This window comes from Spinacia oleracea, chromosome 3 (genome assembly GCF_020520425.1).
Source record: "Spinacia oleracea cultivar Varoflay chromosome 3, BTI_SOV_V1, whole genome shotgun sequence".
NCBI lineage: Eukaryota > Viridiplantae > Streptophyta > Magnoliopsida > Caryophyllales > Amaranthaceae > Spinacia > Spinacia oleracea.
Window position 1 is genome coordinate 117,632,595 of NC_079489.1, and position 14,358 is coordinate 117,646,952.

Here is a 14,358-nt window from a genome sequence, read left to right on the forward strand (position 1 = left end):
TTGCCTAATTGATTCTCTACTTCACTCTGAAATTCCTTGAATTTGTCAAAGGATTCAGACTTATGCTTCATTAGGTAGACATAACCATATCTACTGAAGTCATCAGTGAAAGTGATAAAGTAGCTGAAACCACCTCTAGCATTTGTACTCATTGGTCCACATACATCTGTATGGATTAAACCCAATAGTTCAGTTGCTCTTTTACCAACTTTAGAGAAAGGTTGCTTTGTTATTTTGCCAAGTAAACAAGATTCGCACTTACCATAATCCTCTAAGTCAAATGGTTCTAGAATTCCTTCCTTTTGAAGTCTTTCCATGCGTTTCAAGTTAATATGGCCTAATCGACAATGCCACAGATAGGTGAGATCTGAATCATCCTTTTTGGCCTTTTTGGTATTTATGTTATAAACTTGTTTGTCGTGATCTAATAAATAAAGTCCATTGACTAATCTAGCAGATCCATAAAACATCTCTTTAAAATAAAACGAACAACTATTGTCTTTTATTAAAAAGGAAAATCCCTTAGCATCTAAGCAAGAAACAGAAATGATGTTTTTAGTAAGACTTGGAACATGGAAACACTCTTCCAGTTCCAAAACTAGCCCAGAGGGCAACGACAAATAATAAGTTCCTACAGCTAATGCAGCAATCCTTGCTCCATTTCCCACTCGTAGGTCGACTTCACGCTTGCTTAACTTTCTACTTCTTCTTAGTCCCTGAGAATTGGAACATAAGTGTGAGCCACAACCTGTATCTAATACCCAAGAAGTTGAATTAACAAGTGTACAGTCTATAACGAAAATACCTGAAGATGGAACGAATGTTCCGGTCTTCTGATCTTCCTTTAGTTTCAAGCAACACTACTACAGAAATGTCATTTTATATCGTTATTTTAATAACGCTTTTTAACATTTCGCTATTGAAGATATCATTTATAGCGTACTATAGCGTTTTAAAAATAAGCCCTATTAAAAGTCGACTTACAACAGCGCTTTCTACAAAGCCCTATAAAAAAGTTATTAAAAAAATAAAAATATAAATAAAAATAAAAGTAAAAGAGCTTTTGAATACCAATTACCAAATTATAGTCAGACCCTTTGTTCTTCTTTCCGTATTTATGGTTTTCTCTCAAAAGAAAACCCTTATAAACATTTCTTTTCAATCCTCCGCCCCATTCAATTTCTTAGTTCCAATTTCATGGATATTAGAGGAGCTCGCAATAGAGGGCATGCTCAGGCTATTCATAGGGAAAAAACGGCTTCAAAAAATCTTGTATAAGGTTCTGATTTTTCATTGTTTACTTTTTCGTTAATTAACCATTTTTATGAAAATCTAGGTTTAATGAACTTCTTCTTTGTTGCAATCTTCTTTCTCAATTACCGGATTTACCGATTTGTAGAAGTTTATTTTTGGGGTTTTGTTCTAGTTTTGTTATTTGTTGATGTGTGAATTTGACAATTTGTCTATTCAATTTCAAAAAATTATACCAGAGTGAGGAAAAGAAAGGAGAGAGAAAATGGCAATGGTAGCGCACAAAGATAATTTTTAGTATTAAAAGATGTTATATGTTATTTTTGTCGAGTAAATGAGTTATAATGCGAATGCGAAGATTATCAGGTTTGAAACTTCTCTTCTTCGTTGATTTTCGATTTTGATTAATCTTTTGCAAAAATTATGTAACAAAAGTTATTGTCTGTACTAGGAAGTACTCCGTAGCTAGTGTTAGGAAGTACTTCGTAGCTAGTGCTGACAGTTCTACTGGAAGATAAAACTGTTGGCTAGGAAAATAAATGAATTTTTTTTATGATTGGGTTATTGCATATTCTGTATATCATAACTAAACAGTGGCTTCTAAATTTCTGATGTTCTTATCAGGAGTTAATCATGCTATCAGGACTGCTCAATTCTCCCTGTGTTCGGAGAAGCTTGTTCAGATAAATGAAGCTTGCTTTGGGGGACTACTTTTTGGTTATGATATTGGTGCTACATCCTCTGCCACAATTTCATTTCAGGTATTAGGGTTATATGGTTTGGTTTTATTGTTTCTATTCAGATGCACATAACTTTCTTATTAACCATGATGCTGACATGAACTTATTCTCTACTTTGGCATTATAATTCAGTCATTTTATTGTTTTAATTTCCATATTGAATTTCTAGTACTAAATTCTAGGGATCCAGGGGACAGCCCGATTAACTCCATGCATTTTAAGATCAAGAAATGTGCAAGTCTGCTTTGCATTTCTGGTTGATTATATATTGATAGTTTATATGCTTGAAAGATTATTATCCTTCAGTCAAGTTGATACTTTTTTTTTAGCTCTTTATAATGTTAATATCAATCAACTTTGACCCTTAATCGCTCGTACAAGACATTTACATTTTCATATAACTTCTTGCCAGTTGTCATTGTATGTGGTTGTTTGGTAGTTTTTTTTTGTGCTTCAATCCTTAGCATGTCACCTTGGTGGGAAGTGAGATATCTCATTATTTTACATGGGACTTAGCTTCTGCTTTAGTAATGGAACAATGGCTTTAAGGCAGTAAGGCCTATGTTAGTGGTCCAAGTTGGCAGTTATGTGTAGCATCTATAAATTAAACAAATTATCCCTTAGTTCTTTTATGAATGTTACCGAAATCACTATATCAATATTGTGGCAAGAGTTAACTATTTTGTCTTCAAGTTGTTATACATTGTTCTTTTAAGGAAATGTACTTATCTAATTAAATAGCTAATTTTGAGAGAAAGCTGTTAGAATATATATTTCATACTGGAGTTCTTGTACGTGTTGTTTTAAGATGAATTTTTTTGGCCACCGTTCGAGCTCTGGCCTATATGCAGACTGTCTGGACGATCAAACCTGTTAGAATATCAATTTATCTTCCAGTTCTTCTCTGCATGTTATTTTGGAATGTATTTGAGATTCTTGAAAAACAATCTCCACTATCACTTACACTAGGGCACAAAGTCATATGACATTTCACTTGATTTGCGTTTGAATGGTTATTTCACAATTTTTTACGGCCTGTGACTGTGACAATATATACGTTTTTGGTGATATTGAAAGGAAAATGTTCTATCTTCTATTGCAGCAAATTTCAACATAATTAAAAAAGACGAAAGTATATTCTTTCTTACTGTCACTATCATTTTGGCATACCGATTGTCTGTCGCAAGTCTTCCCATCTTATAGAAGATTAGAAATTGAGCTATTTAGCTTACATTCTAGAGTTGCAAAGAGGTTTACGACTTTCTATTATAGCCTTGACTGGATAAGCTGAAAAATATAATGATAGTGACCTTTTATGTATTTCCAAATTCCGAAATGAAGAGAATTTGTTTGGCTTTCGTCTTCCTTAGTTTCAACATCTTTTCCATTTCATTTGATATTTATATTTTACACAATGTACAGATATTCCTGATTTTTCTAAGATCCTGGGAAGTCGTCCTTGTTGCTTAGACTGGTCTGGTTGCTGCTATATGGTTGTGATTGTAAATTACTTTTTTAGTCTTAACCTCTGGATTTCCTCTACATTCTATAGGTCGTGCTCTTCACAAACTCGGGTATGGAAGCAAATGAGTTGGCCTTAATGATGGCAATGTTGTACACTGGATGGCAGGACATTAATCCTTGAGGAATGCTTACCATGGAAACACAGCTGGAACTATAGGTGCAACTGCTCAGTGCAATTGGGAGTTCAATGTTACTCAGGTATTGGGTTCTTATGCTTCTTTGAGTTGCTAAAACGACTGCCCATGTTCAATCTCTAAGTCTTTTTTTTAATGTTGACTGTACCATTTGTACAGTGATTCCAATTCCTGAGTTTTAATTGGCTTACTTTGTTTAAGGAATACATTTCTTTTCCTAGCTTTATAGGACAAACAGCTGCTTCATTTGGAATTCCTGTGAGTTTTTAATTTCGATTTAAGATTTTATAATGGCCCTGTGTAACTCTTTTCTATTCAGTTTACAATAAACTTTGCAGAAGAATGAGCTAGTTTCTAGGTATGAGGTCAATTCTTCGTACAAACAAATGTTATGACATGTTATGGTTTAGGAATAAGACGTTGCTGGCCTTGTGGCAGATTCCATTAAAAACCAAAGCTTAGTATTATTGTAAACTGCATATTTTTTACCTGTTAGCTAACAAACTATTAGAGCAGGTTAGAGCAGATTAGAGCGGTTGTGTTCTGTTGGAGTTCTTTCTTTTCAATTAGAGCAGATTTTCTAAGGAGGATTTGTGTTCTTGTAGACTCTTTCTTTTCAATTGGGGCAGACTTCCTAAGGGGGATTTGCAGCTTTATTACTGCCGAGCAGAACACAAGAAATAATAAGAAATTTATGTTCTCATGAGTCATGTCTGCTTGGGTTAACTTTCAGGATAATTTGATTTTATTTGGCACGCATACACATTATCACCTAATTATTCGGCAAACTAAACGGCAGACTAAAGTTATCTTAGTAACTTTGCAGAAAGAATTTTTTTTCCCCTCTTATATATATGTATGAATATCTTATACCCCGTTGCTTTGCAGTACTTTTCAGATTGTCAGTTTTCAAGTTATGACAAAGAGCAGATTGACGTAGTAGGAACTCTGTGGGTGCGCCATGTTATTCAACAATTGTATAATAACTAGGTGACGTTGAAGGAACAAAAAACATACAACTCTAGTAATTGATGTATTTTGTGTAGTGCAATGTTTGTAATCTTATTTTAGAACATATTATGTAATCGGTTTTATTAAGATGACAATTGCAAAATTCATTGAGGTTTGGAAATTAATATTCAACTATTTACTACACTCTTCAATATATGGTATTTTGAAATATTTGTAGTTATTTTGTGGCATAAAATAGTATATATTGCAGCCAACGAAATTACAAAAAATAAATAAAAATAATCACTTTAATAGTGTTGTATATACATCCGCTGTTAGAAAACAATTCAAAATTTGGCGGCAAAATCTTTAATAGCACACTTTTAATACCGCTTATAATGCGCTGTAAAAGAAATATTTGAATTATCCTAACAGTACCTTTTATAACGCTTTTGACAAACGCTATTGAAAGTACCTTTTACTTTTAATAGCGGAGCCATCAACAGCGCTTCAAGAAGCGCTATAAAATGTCATATTAAGCGCTATAAAAGGCGTTTTTTTGGCGTAGTGCAATCTCTCTTCCAATGCCCCTTCTTCTTGCAGTAGAATCATTCGGATTTAGAAGTGGGTTGACTGACCTTCCTCTTTTCAGACTTGGCGCCAGTTTACTTAGTTGGGCTGGCCTTCTTGCCACCTTTCTTAGCATTCCTCTTCTTTCCAGATTTCTTGAACTTGCCCCCACGCACCATAAGCACATCTTGCTTATCACTTTTGAGCGTCTTTTCAGCGGTCTTCAGCATACCGTGAAGCTCAGTGAGCGTTTTGTCCAGACTATTCATACTGTAGTTCAGTTTGAACTGATCATACCCGTTATGAAGAGAATGGAGGATGGTGTCTACAGCCATTTCCTGAGAGAATTGCTGATCCAGCCGACTCATATTCTCAATGAGTCCAATCATTTTGAGAACATGTGGACTTACGGGCTCGCCTTTCTTAAGCTTGGTCTCAAGAATTTGCCTATGAGTCTCGAATCTTTCGACCCGAGCCAGATCTTGGAACATGTTCTTTAACTCACTGATGATCGTGAAAGCATCTGAGTTGATGAACGTTTTCTGTACATCTGCACTCATGGTTGCAAGTATTAGACATTTCACATCCTTGGTGGCATCAATCCAACGATTGAGGGCTGCCTGAGTGACCCCTTCGCCTGCGGCTTCGGGCATCGCCTCTTCCAGGACATACTCCTTTTCTTCCTGCATAAGAACTATTTGCAAGTTCCTTTGCCAGTCAAGAAAGTTTTTCCCGCTCAACTTCTCCTTTTCGAGAATTGATCGAATGTTGAATGAATTGTTGTTTGCCATAATTAAAACTACAATTGAAAAAGAATAAACAAATAAATAACCATTCACAGTTTCTCTTAATAAACTTAAATTCTAGAATACATGCATAATTCAATGTTCATTAAGCATTTTATTCAAGTTATGTGTTCCGGCAGGTGTGAATAAAATGATTCCAAGATCCTAAAATCCATTGAAAAAGTAAGCACATTATGTATTTAGACTCAATTCTAAAATCTTTTAGGTAAGTAAAAGCCTTTTGCTAATAGTCTAGAAACTACTCTTGGTTGATAGGTATGTCTAAGAACTTATTAGGTAAACCTATCGATTTTGCCACGACATAAAAGGACTCCTTACTTATATCGTTGAGTTTCACCAAAACTAACATGTACTCACAATTATTTGTGTACCTTACCCCTTTAGTATCGATAAGTAACACCTCGCTATGGCGGAAAACTATTACTAAGATCGATGAAGAAAGGATATCCAAGTAAGTGTTATTTTGGCATGGCACCTTTTAACTCAATTTTTAAGTTTGGAACTTAAGGTTCTTACTATGTTGGTTAGATTTTAAGTGAACTAAAATCCTTAATCATGCAACATAATCAAGCTTTGATCTCATGCATATTTAAGACATATTTAAAAGCAATAAATAACTTAAAACATGCATAAGATAAATGTGATCTAGTATGGCCCGACTTCATCTTGAAGCTTCAACTTCAAAGTCCGTCTTGAAAATCTCCGTGGGAGGCGCCATTTTCTTCAAATAGGATAAGCTATGATTAAACTAATTACAACTATTTGATGGTACGCAGACCATATTTGAATTGAAAAACAATTTTGGTACTTTAGACCAATTACATTCAAATTAATGGTACGCAGACCATATTTTCTATCCTATTTAGGCCATACTAGTCACTTCATAACCTGCAAAACAGTACATATACAATATATACCATTCACCCATTCATTATCATGAATGGCCCACATAGCTGGTTAGTAAAACACGTTATGCATCACATAAATATTTGCAGCAATTAATTAAGGGCACCAATAATCTACCAATTATTCAGTCCTTATTAATTCTAATCAAGTTGTTTAACCTTGAGGGATTTGTAGACCTAATCAAGAGTTTATGACTAAAATTGCTCCCACTTAAACCAATAACTTTATATGCTTTACTAATTTTAAACATAAAAATGTATTTCTAGTCTAACCGGAAACATACAAGTTTAATTAAAATTTAAAGCTCATATAAAATTATAATTGAATCCATTTATTTGATTTATTTTCAGTCGAATTTAAATTAATTCAAGGTTTAAATTTTAGTAAAATAATTAGAATAAATTAAAATTTATAATAATTATAATATTCAAAATTAAAATCCCGAGAAAACAATTTAAATTATTAATTTTAAAGTTAATTAAAATTGTTTCCGAACTGAAAATTCAAAATTAAAATCAAAACGTACCAATCGTCGCAAGACGAGGCACTTGGGCTTGCGCCCAAGCCCCATCAAGCCACGAGGCAGCGCGCCCCGCTCGATCGATCGTTGCACAAGGCACACACAGCCACACGCCACAGGCAGCCACACGCCACACGCACACGGAGCCATTGTTGGCCACGCTGCGCGCAGCCTTGTGCTGTGTCGCGTGTTGCTGCGCAGGCCAGCGCGCGCCGAGCGAGGGATCGCTCCCTGCTCGCGTGTTCTGCTTGCTTGCTGGGCGAGACAGGCGCGCTGTGGCGCGGCAGCATCGCTGCCCACACGCGTCTTGCTCATCGCTCGTGCCTTGCATCGTCGCCCTCGCCCATCGCATAGCACACACGGCACACACGCATAGGCTCCCTTGCCTCGTGCGCGCGCCATGCGCTATGTTGCTCGCTGCATTCGTACAGCACGGGCGACGAGCTCCCTTGCTCGTCGTCGCGTGCCCGCACCATACAACACCCCTTAAGGGTAACACGTAGCTTCCATTGCTTTGTGCGTGCAACATTAATGAGCGTTTTTATAAAATTTAAAATTTTTAATTCAAAATTAATGACAAATTAATAAAACATATTAATTTCATAATTTTAGGGCGAAAAATCGAAAATTTATTAATCAATTAATTTCCGATTAACATGGATTCATATCTAGGTCATAAAAATTAAAAAATTAACATAAATTAACAATTTTTATGGTGTATTTTAATCATAGATACCTAATTAAACTATTAATTAATTATGAAAATCAAATTAATTCTAAATTATTGGAATTTCAACAAATTAATCATAATTACAAATTAGGTTGTATTAACAAGGCTAGGCATTCAAACTTGTTAAACATATACTGTAGGTCAATAAAAAATTCAAGATTTATCAACAAGAATCGCAAATATTTAATTTAACATCTTAAATTTACAAACTTTTGCGTTCAAAAAACTAAAACCTCCGAAAAGTCAAAGTTAGGCTTCGAATTTGGGAATTCTGGGTTCGGCCTAAAAATATTGTTTTTGTCAAAAATTTAGAATGCCTTTTACATGCGGAATTGACACAAAAATCACTCGATTTGGATGAGTAACGAAGAAACTGCCGAAAAACTGCGTACATATAATTAAATAAAAGCAATTTGCAATTAATTAACAATTACGAAAATTAATCACCCCTTTTAATTCCTTGCAAATTTGTGAAATTTAACCATGTTTATGCAATTTAGATTATGAAAATAATAAGAGGCTCTGATACCACTGTTAGGTTATGATTCATATGACAAAACATAAATCATGCGGAAAAACCATAAAGCCAGGAAAGCATATTATTTACACATAATCATTTAGCATAGTTTAGATGCATACACTTTGTTGCGTGCCCTCCCTAGCTGCGCCCGAACCGAACAAGAACAAGTCTTTATGACTCCAAGTGTCGTCCCTTCGTAGATAGTCCACAGCACGTCCGGATCCGCTTTAAGCTTGATCAACTAGAATCGCCCTTAAGGTACTTGGAATTTTCGGCTATTTGTAGGCAATTATGTGACTGAATTTTGCTCTCAAAATCACTTTGAATACTTGAATACTCAATGTAAATTATGAGCCCTTAACTCATATTTATAGGCCATGGAATAAGTAATCGAATCCTACTAGGATACGAATTAATTAAATTAGAATCCTAGTAGAATTCTTATTTAATTAATTATATATTTATCTTTTAGGATTAGGAATTTAATCATTAAACAAATCCTATACTCTTTAGGTTTCGTATGCGAACACAAACTCTACACGAGCATGACCCGCAAGCGTGCAGGTCATGCCCGCGCACAACCCACACAGCCGCTCGGCCCACGCGAGCTACAAGCCCACGCGAGCAGCAGCAATGCTCGCAGCTGCGCGCGCTGCCACGGCCTGCTGGGCCTGGGCCTTGCGCTGGGCCTGGCGTGGCCTTGGCTGTTCGTGTGGCGTGCTTGGCTTGCTGGGCGATGGCCCGGCTTCGTGCTGGGCGAAGGTCTGGCAGGCCTCGTCCGATGCTAATTCGTACGATACGCTTCCGATTAAATTCCCGATTCCAGAATTTATTTTCGATACGAACAATATTTAATATTTTCGATTCCGGAATTAATTTCCGTTTCGAACAAATATTTAATATTTCCGTTTCCGGAATTATTTTCCGATTCTGACAATATTTCCGTTTCCGGCAATATTTTCGATTCCGGCAATATTTCCATTTCCGATAATATTTTCCGATACGTACCATGTTTCCGTTTCCGGCAACATCTACGAATTGGATAATATTTATATTTCCGATACGATCCATATTTCCGTTTCCGGCAATATCATCGTTTCCGGAGTATTCATTTCTTGCCTGTGACGATCTCAGCTCCCACTGAAACAAAGATCCGTCGATTCCGAATATCCATAGATGGAGTATTTAATGCCATTAAATACTTGATACGTTTACGTACTATTTGTGTGACCCTACGGGTTCAGTCAAGAGTAAGTTGTGGATTAATATAATTAATTCCACTTGAACTGAAGCGGCCTCTAGTCAGGCATTCAGCTCACTTGATCTCACTGAATTATTAACTTGTTAATTAATACTGAACCGCATTTATTAGACTTAATATTATATGCATACTTGGACCAAGGGCACTATTTCCTTCATTATTTCCTTCACTTGTGCCCCTCATACCCATTCGGCCAACCTCCCCTACTGGGCCGAGTTCTTCATCCTCCGGCCCACATTCCCAGATCAGGCTACCCACTCCCATTTGCCCACAGCCATCCCCTATTCACACATCAAGTCCAGCCACCCGTAGTCAAAGTGGGAATTTTAAACCCAATAAACAATTTAATCTCCACACTAGCTACCATCTCTAAATCTCCCCTTCCTCGTAATCTCGTGTCGGCCCTTCGTGACGTGAATCGGAAAATGGCTATGGATGATGAATATAATGCTCTTATTAAAAATAAGACGTGGGAGTTGATGCCCCGTCCATCTGGTGTAAATGTTATTCGGTCTATGTGGATTTTTAGTCATAAAGAAAAGTCTGATGGCACTTTTGAGAGGCATAAGGCCCGTCTTGTAGGTGATGGTGCAGGTCAACAGGTTGCATTGATTGCGGAGAGACTTTTAGCCTGGTTGTCAAACCGGCCACCATTTGCACGACTCAGTCTAGCTCTCTCAAAATCACGGTCCATTCACCAACTTGATGTTAAGAATGCTTTCTTGCATGGGGAACTCAAGGAGACTGTGTATATGCATCAACCTATGGGTTTCAAAGACCCTAATCGCCCCTCGCATTTTTTCTTGTTAAAAAGTCTATTTATGGTCTAAAACAAGCTCCTCGGGCTTGGTACAAGCGGCTTGCTGATTATCTATCCACTATTAGGTTTACTCATAGCACATCAGATCATTATCTCTTCATATTCCACAAAGGTACTACTATGGCTTACATTCTTTTGTATGTTGATGATATTATCTTGACCGCTTCCTCAGATATTCTTCGTACATCTAATCTAACTGCTTAGCTCGGAATTTTCCATGAAAGACTTGGGCCCTTTGAGTTACTTCTTGGGCATTGCAGTGAGTCGTCATCCAGGTGGTTTGTTTTTATCACAACGAAAATATGCTCCGACATAATAGATCGGGCAGGCATGTCCTCTTGTAAGCCTTCCCCCACTCCGGTTGACACCAAACTGAAGCTCAGTTCTACCTCTAACGCTCTAGTTGCGGACCCTTCTCACTATCGGAGCCTACCCGGGGCTCTTCAGTACCTCACTTTCACGAGACCCGACATCACATATGTCGTCCAACAAGTGTGTTTGTTTATGCATGACCCCAGGGAGGATCATATGCATGAACTCAAACACATTATACGCTACATTCAAGGTACACTTGATCATGGCCTACATCTATATCCATCTACCACGATCACCCTCATTTCCTATACTGATGCAGATTGGGGTGGTTGTCCGGATACAAGACGCTCCACCTAGAGTTATTGTGTGTTTCTTGGTGATAACTTGTTATCTTGGTCGGCCTAACGCCAACCGACTTTGTCACGGCCAAGTGCGGAGGCCGAATATAGGGGTGTTGCAAATGTAGTTTATGAGTCATGTTGGTTACGAAACCTACTTCTGGAGCTCCATTGTCCTACTCGGAAAGCTACATTGGTGTATTGTGATAATGTTAGTGCGATATATTTATCTGGCAACCCGGTTCAACATCTACGCACTAAACATATTGAGATGCATATACATTTCGTCCGCGAAAAGGTTGCGAAGGGGGACGTCTGCGTTCTTCATGTACCGTCACGCTACCAGATTGCCGATATATTTACAAAGGGTCTTCCCTTGGGTTTTATTTGAAGATTTTCGGGACAGTCTCAGGATACGCAAACCTCCCGCTTCTACCGCGGGGGTGTGATAGAATATATTAGTCAAAGTATATTTATTTGGTAAATATTTTGTATTATTCTGTTAACGTAATTATAGCTAGATTGCTTAATTATAGGTATTGCTTAATTATAGGCTAATGATATGCGTGTAAAGCCTTGTATATATGAAAGTTATTGTCATCAGAATAAGTCAAGGAATTATCTTCCAATAGTTTTAGCCCATAAAATGACCTTCTTATCTTTATAGATAGCATTTCTTTAGGCTTATGGTTTTCTAGTAATTTTAGTCCTTCAAGGACATTCATATAAATGTCTGCGTCAAGTGACCCATATAAAAATGCGATCACAAAGTCCATTAATCGCATTTTGACAAGAAAAATGGAGATGTAAACCATAATTTTTTTAAACCACTTAAAAATTAACAAAATATGACTAATAAATGTTTCACTCACCTTTTTTTTTTACATTTTTTGATCCAAAATATTGCTCAAGTTAATTTTCTCTCAAACATCAATGGTTTCTTCCATATTTTGCTTGAAATCTCAAAAAATGGTGACTAATGTTCGTGTTTTCCAGTTATGATGCATATTTCGACAAATGTTAGTGGTTTGTGAGTGGTTGTGGGGATGAAATGGATGAAAATAGCTCGTTGGAAGTTTAATGGAGACTTTTGGAGAGAGAAATAAACTTGTAGAGAAAATTTCTAGTTTTTTAGAGATAGATGAATTTTAGAGAGAGGAATTTTTTGGAGAGAGAAACTGGGTTTTGAAATGATTTTTCTCATTTAATTTTATTTAAGTTCGTATACTCCGTATATAAGCTTTTTTAATAGTTGCGCTTGATATATGGGAATACTCCAACAGATACCTATACCCTGATATAACCATTACGGATATGAACATAACTGGTCTATTAGTCGTGCTTCAAAACATGGCCCAAATGAGGACGTTTGAAAGGCAAAAACGGCCAAAATATGGGCCTAATTTGGGATATTTGTATGGATTGTCTATTAAAGACTAGCCCAAGACTCAAAGTCTTTCCGCTTCCACGTTAGCTTTCTCCGATATTTTAAGAAATAGTCTGCGAATGTGCCATTTTAAAATAAGAAAACTAAAATTTCCGGTTCTTAGATAGCATATACTAATTCATAAATGGAACTCGCAAACGTGTTGTGTCGGATCGTGTTTATGTCGAATACAAATATTTTAAAAACTTTAAAACTAATTCAACCAGACCATTTAATTAAACGGGTTGAAAATTTTTGAAACTAATATTTTTCGTCTCAGGACTCGTATCGGGTTGTCTTATTTGTTTAGTAAAAGCTCCCTTTCTAAGGTTTATCACTAACTACATTATATTATTGGTCGTTTTTCATTAAAAAGTTAGGTCGTGTCAATTTCGGGCTTAAAATCTCACCACGAACCCGACCCGTTTAATTAAACGCGTCATGTTAAGCTAGATGTCCATCAGGTATATATTGTAAATGTTGAAAAGTTTAATTAGATCGTCCAATAACTTACATTCTTCCATAAAGATGGTCGTGGGACGGGCTGGCTCGAAGCTCGACCCGACATGACACGAGAACGGAGTCGTGGGCCGGGTTTGGGCCGCATTTTTTTCAAGAAAAAGCCGACAAGGCACGACACGATTTGACCCCTGACAAAGCACGCTAAATTTAGTAAAATTAGGCTTAGGAATCGAACGACGATCTGACACGACAACCTGTGGGGCTGGGCCCTGTTTTCAACTTTTCGGTGCGGCCCGGTACGACACGATGCAGAGTGGCCGACCTTGGTGTGGGCCCGACCCATGGACTCATCCTGAAGACCGGCCCGACCCACAATCATATTTAATCTTCCATTCATGTCTGATCAAGTTCAACAAGGTCCAATCATGTATAACAAATTCTGATAAGCCGAGAATGTCCAGGTTATCAAGGTGACTACAGATTATCATTTTTTCTCCTTAGGGAAAAAAGTAGATCATCTCTATTCCAACGAGTTTGATATCCATCTAAAACACCTAATATCATACTTTTAATGTACACTTTAAAATTGTAGTCATACATAATTTATTCGGGTTTTCCTACTTTATATCTTTGTGTGTTTTTTTTTATTTCCACGTTGTACCCTTGTACTGTATTTATAAATTATAATCTACCTTATCCTTGTTAACCCGACGTTGTTGTAAAACCCAATTTAAAAAGCTCCGTTACTTTTTAAACAAACCAAAGTTTTCTACATTATAATCAATCTTATATTTGATGTTAAGCCAACGTTAAAATTTTTTTTTAAGTAGAAACTTGTTAATATCGAGTTGATGACAGGGATAAAGTTGATTGACTTTTACAACTATAAGAGTACAATATGTAAATTTAAAACGTTTACGTATAACGAAAAATCAATATAACAGGGGTTGCAAGGAGGATGAGCGTAAAATATCGTGGGTTGCGTGGGACAAAGTGAGTAGCTCCAAGAGTTGTGGTGGAATGGGATATAGGAGGTTAACTGACTTCAATGAGGCCTTATTAGCCAAACAAGCCTGGCGGATTA

At 36.7% G+C, this 14,358-nt stretch overlaps 1 long non-coding RNA gene across 1 annotated transcript; it reads left to right on the plus strand.

The window, feature by feature from the left end:
• The first annotated feature begins 914 nt into the window (after window positions 1–914).
• LOC130459149 (uncharacterized) lies at window positions 915–4,812 on the plus strand. The gene is made up of 4 exons (XR_008930924.1): window positions 915–1,279; window positions 1,876–2,012; window positions 3,544–3,713; window positions 4,538–4,812. It is a non-coding gene; the product is annotated as an uncharacterized lncRNA (long non-coding RNA).
• Window positions 4,813–14,358: the final 9,546 nt, after the last annotated feature.